Below are 6,129 nucleotides of genomic sequence, written 5' to 3'. Positions count from 1 at the left end.
GAACAAATATCAAAGTTCTAAATTCAGCACATACAGAGTATCTCTCACACTAAGAAATATTAACTAAAGAAATCATTTTACTTTTAAGTCAGATTTTATTTTTTGAAATAAAACAAGATGAATTATCCAATATGTAACATTGCTATTATCTAACTAGGTAAAATAGCAATAGGCTGTCAATGCACAATTTTTAGGGGACTAGTTTTCAAGTAGTATTTTACATTAACTTCTAACAGTAGTGTAATAATTTTAATGATAATATATTAATTTACAATAATAATGAGCCCTACTCCAATAACATTAGTTCCCATTACTGATTTAGACAATGTGAAGTTTAGGAATCAGCTAGCCTTACTTAAAACTCCCCAAGTGAATTCATGTGATTGCATAAACATTGTTAAGAAATAATTGTTAGAGAACACTTTTTGGATATGATATGAACAACAACATTGCACACTCCCATACATTAGATATTACTTTACAATTAAAATAATAAAGGCAAGAAACCTGGAAAGAAATGACAATTTTAGTAAAGACTTAAAAGTATATTTTAGCCCGTCATTGTGGATTTCTCTAAGAATGTTTGTAAAGGATGATTAATATTGGATATATATTTGTCAATTCCCACCAGGTAAAATCACCTTCTAATTTTCACATAAGCAATGTTACCTATTGAATATGACTATGAGCTTGCGATTGATTTAAATTACTTCCCTAAATAAACTTTCTAAGTCCTCTAGCATTCCTCTTAGCTTCTGTGGCTTCTGAGAAAATATTTTACCTCTTTTTTCTCTATTGCTTGTTAAGAAGGAAAGCACAGTTATTAAATGTGTGTTTAACAGGGTGAAGAAGTTGGTATTAGGGAGCAAGAATAATTGAAAGGTATAACATTGAAGCATAATGAAAAATCACTCTGGAAGCCAGTTAGCTCTCCAGTGTTAGATTCAGTATAGCCTTCAATTGCTTCTTGCAATTCGTGCATGGGATAGCCACTCACCCCCTGTCTTATAGCCTGCTGAGGAGCATTTGTGATGTCAAGTACTGCTCAAGGTTATAGAACTGTTACACTTCAGAGCTCTTCCAGGCTTGTCAAACAATGTACTCGAAGTCTGGAGTCAAAATCTCAACTTACTCGAAGTCTCTCTCCTCTCTTGCTCATGAAACTTAATCATACACACAGTGGAAAATTATAGCATGAACAGTTCTAGAATAAAAGGTGTGTCACTGTGCTAGCAGAAGGAATACGCAGCTGGGAAGGTGGCTCAGTGGTAGAGTGCTTGCCTTGCATGCCTGAGGCCCTGGGTTCATTTCCTCAGCACCACATAAGCAAAAAGAAAAAGCCGGAAATGGCGCTGTGGCTCAAGTGGTAGAGCGCCCAGAGTTCAAGCCCCAGACCGGACCCAAAAAAAAAAAAAAAAAAAAAACAGAAGGAACACGCAGAGGTGTCTGACATAGTCAAAGTGAGGTACAGTAATCCTTGCAGATTGTTCTAGGAACTGATTTTAAAGGTACTAAGATAATGAGGTTTTCTACATAAATGATTACAACTCAGGAATAAAAACGACAGAATGAACATGGTAAGGTGCAACACAGTTATTCAGTGTTAAAGAAATCTTTCGGTGTGTAATTTTAAAGTATTTATTTATTTCCTGAGACCATTCATGCCAAAATTAACAGTATGATTACTCACTTGACATCATAAGTAGCTCTAAATGAAATTGTCACTGACAAATGCAATTGATTCAATAAAGTGAATTAGTATTAACATATAAAACTAGTTAAAAATTAGTATTTCAAACTAGTTGAATACCAGTTAAAGTTAGTAGTTTACTTTATTGAACCAATTAGGAAAATTAATACACACATTTTAAGCATTTTAAAATTAATATTAGTATATACTTTGAATGTGCCTATAGGAAGAATATAAATATTCAAGATGTAGTCTTACCATCTGATTTACAAAATAAATGAATGGTCTCAGATGCTTTATTTCTTTATAAATTTTCTTATATTTCTGCCACCAAAAAACCTTATAGTTTGCACTTTATTGAAATAATTCCCATGAAAGGTATAGAAAAAAAACATAAGAAAATAATATATACTAAAATATTTAAGAAAATATTCTTACATATTTATTTTTACATTTTATTCAAAATAATACATATAACAAAAAAGGTCATAATGTAATATTTGAAGCTGAAAATAATAATAAGTGTAAAAATTGCTTCCCAAACAAGGAAACAGGATGACCCATTGCAACAATGATACCCACAAGACAGTATATTGGAAATGAACTTTACAACTGCAGTGGGGGGAGGAGTGAGAGGGGTTGGGGAGGGAATGGACAGTGGGACAACAACAAGGGAAGGGGAAACAAGGCTCGACAAGAAATATACTCATTGACTTACTCATGTAACTGTAACCCCTCTGTACAGCATCTTTACAATAAAATAAAATTAAAAGAATTTGAAAAGCTAAGGCAAATACTGGGAGTATGTACTTGTAAAACATTTACGTGGTAAGTGTATGGAATTAGCATATTTATAAAAACATTGAAAATAGGGGTACTGGGAAGTTGGCTAAGTGGTAGAATGCTTGCCTCTCATGCATAAGGCCCAGGGTTCGATTCCTCAGCACCGCATAAGCAGAAAAAAGCTGGAAGTGGCGTTGTAGCTCATGTAGTAGGGCACTATCCTTGAGCTGAAGAACTGAGGGACAACGCCCAAGCCCAGAGTTCAGCCTCCACGACAGACCAAACAAACAAACAAACAAAAAAGAAAACAAAAACAAATAGGCACAGAGTTAATTAACATGGAAACAGAAGAGCCACTATAAAGCTGATGGTGATCAATACAGTAAGTTTCTGGTCAGCCATTCTGATAGCAGTATGTGGAACAAGTAGAAATGAACAATGGAATAGAGGGAACTGCTTCTCATTTTTTGGATATAAACTTTCAGACAAGGTGCGATGGCTAGAAATATAAGACTAGAGGGTGGTAGCAGAGATGTTATAATCTCCTGCTTAGCTTAATGCAAATACAGAATGGATATATAAGTTCATAGATACTCCTTAGTATGCAGCAATATACCTCTTTATTCTGTCATCTGAGAGAATTTCTAGGAGAAGACATAAAAGAACTAAACACAATCTGATAAAAGATGATTTGGTCAATATTAAATAAAGAGGGAAATTCAAAAATTCCTAGAATCCAACAAAAAACCCAAACAAACACAACCTCCTAGTCAGGCAGCAGTGGCTCACTGCTCTTATCCTAGCTACTCAAGGGCCTGAGATCTGAAGCCAGTCTAGTCAGACATATACCAGGAAAGCTTTATCTCCAATTAATAAGTAAAATTCTCTAAATGTAGCTGTGGCTCAAGTGGTAGAGGTCCATCTTCCAGCAAAAATAGTGAAAGGAGAGAATGAGGACCTAAGTACATACCCAGCACTAACACACACATTCCACACATGTACAAACACACATGCATACATACACACACACACACACACACACACACACACACACACACACACACACACAAACAGAAATTCAAAACCATCCGCTAGAATCGTTGTGATTCAGTGAAGACAATATTAAGAGGAACATTTATAAATATGAGTCATAACTCTGTCTTGAAAAACTATGGATACAATATAGCACTGATTATAAGTCAAAACTTGTGTTTACTATTATTTAATGAATTGTTTCCTAGGGATCTTTTGAAAGAGGTACTAATTTCTACGGGATTTAAAAGGGCACCGAACAAGTTTGTAAGTGTTCTCCATCCTCGATTATAAGAAGTCACAGCTTACTGCACATATCTATTCAAATTAACTGGTATTTTTATATGTAATTCATCATAATACATAGTTTTAGTAGAAAAACTGCAATACTACAATAACCATGCAATAAAATAATTACCATAACTTATTAAATAAAGCATCTGAAGCATCTATAACTAATCTCATAGAGTTGACAAAAAAAATCCTGCTCTTAGTGGTTGTGAAGTTATTTCAAATGGATGTGTTAATATTATATGTCTTCATTTACTAAAAAATTAAGACTTTTAGAATATAATAAAGCCTATGAAATGAGCAATTGTCTATCATCATAGTTTATGTATACATGCCCATTATTAATTCATCTTTCTATAGTTTCTAGGATTCAATATCAATATTATAAATCTATTTATATTGGTTTAATATAGTTTTTCCATAATATGTTTTATCATAAAAATATTATGAATAATGTTATAACAAATAAGGTAACGTACTTTTATAACAAATATATTTTTCCTCACTCATTGATATGGTTGATGTATTCTATAAACAAATAATTTTTTAAAATAATTAAATAACTTATAAAAGATAGGACTTTCATAAAACTGGTTAGGTCCTAGATGTATCCACATAAAAAATTCATAAAAAATATAATATGTCCTACATTCCAATATTTAAATTTGTATGCATTCTATTTTGTTTTCCCTTTGGGAAAACCTGATATATATATATATATATATCATCCAATGCACAATGATTATTCTATATACTTATTGTTTGAGTGGAAGTGTTCATAGAAATCCCTCACTGGTATCAACATTCTATGACTTTAAATCTAACTCTTGGATAAAAGAGAAACAATATGCTACGTGGTTCATCATACTTTAAGAAGCACCCAAGAATTTATGTGCAAGCCTAGACCTTCTAAATTATTGCAAGAAACTGCTCGTCATAAATCCTATAAATATTTCCTCTGATTTTCAGTCTTTGCTAGTGGCTGCCATAATCCTGACAATTTCTATAAGTTCCACTGGCTTCATTTTTTATTTTCTCTAACCCAAATCTCAAAAATCTTATGTTGCTGTACTTTAGCAACAAACAGTACCCCCTATCCTTCTGTTTACCTATAATCTCTTCATGAGTGGTAATTACTATGAGAAACATTTAACATAACCCATTATTTTTCTGTCCTTAGGACTGTACAAGGTATCTAGCTAAATATCAAATGTATAACTCTTCCTAAAGGATATATAGAAAAAGTAGTGGATTTAATCAGAAAATTAATATGACCAGGTTTTCTTTCCTTTCTATTTGAATTAGGAGGGGACATTTTTTGTTGGATAATGATAAAATTATGTGGTTAGTTTCGGCAAACATTTTCCTAAAATAATTTACAATGATGAGTAATTGTTATGATTTAATTTCATAAAACATGTACATATGTGTGACTGGGAGCATTTATAGGACTACTTAATAATTTTCTATGATACAATAAAAGAAAATGGAATCATTACTGCAGAGTTAATTGTTGCACAAGGAATACATTGAAGGCATGACTAAAGGTCCAAAAGACGAAAGACATAGAAGTTTATAGAAAACCTTTTTATTGTCTGAATATGAAATGAGAAAGGAAAAAAAAATAAAAAAAAAACTAGATGCTACTGGCAAATCACTGTAAGTTTAGATACTAGAAGGCTGAGATCTGGGAATCCCGGAGTTCTCAGTTTGCAGCCAGCCCCAGTGGATCAAATGATAATGATAAAGTACCAATATTAAGCTAAAAAGCCCAGCAAAAGTACAAGGCCCTGACTTCAAGCCCAAGTAGCAGCACTAACAATTTTTAGTAAGAATTCATGCATAATAATAATGATATATAAAAATATTATATTATCATTTTATATGATGTATATATACATTACATAATGTATATATTATGTAATGAAATATGATGTATGTAATATATTATGTTTGTATATAATATTGTATATTGCATATACTCTAATATAATATATTATAATATATACTATAACAGTATATGTTAATATTAGCTATTGTATATAATGTATGATCTATAATAGATATCATATGTTATACATTATATTATATGATGTATAGTTATATATAATGTGTTATATATTATACACAATATGTAATGTTATATTATATAATGTGCAATATATAATATACATTATATTATATATTATAATATAGTTATACTATGTTATAATTCTATTATTATAAATCATATGGTATATTATACCATATTATATATGTGTTACAATTATTATAACTGTATTATAATAATTATTATTATACTGAAGAAGCTGAGTGCTGGTGACCTGCATATG

Source organism: Dipodomys spectabilis, unplaced genomic scaffold (genome assembly GCF_019054845.1).
Source record: "Dipodomys spectabilis isolate Male_0828 unplaced genomic scaffold, ASM1905484v1 ptg000420l, whole genome shotgun sequence".
Classification (NCBI taxonomy): domain Eukaryota; kingdom Metazoa; phylum Chordata; class Mammalia; order Rodentia; family Heteromyidae; genus Dipodomys; species Dipodomys spectabilis.
Note: the sequence above shows the minus strand (reverse complement) of the source record.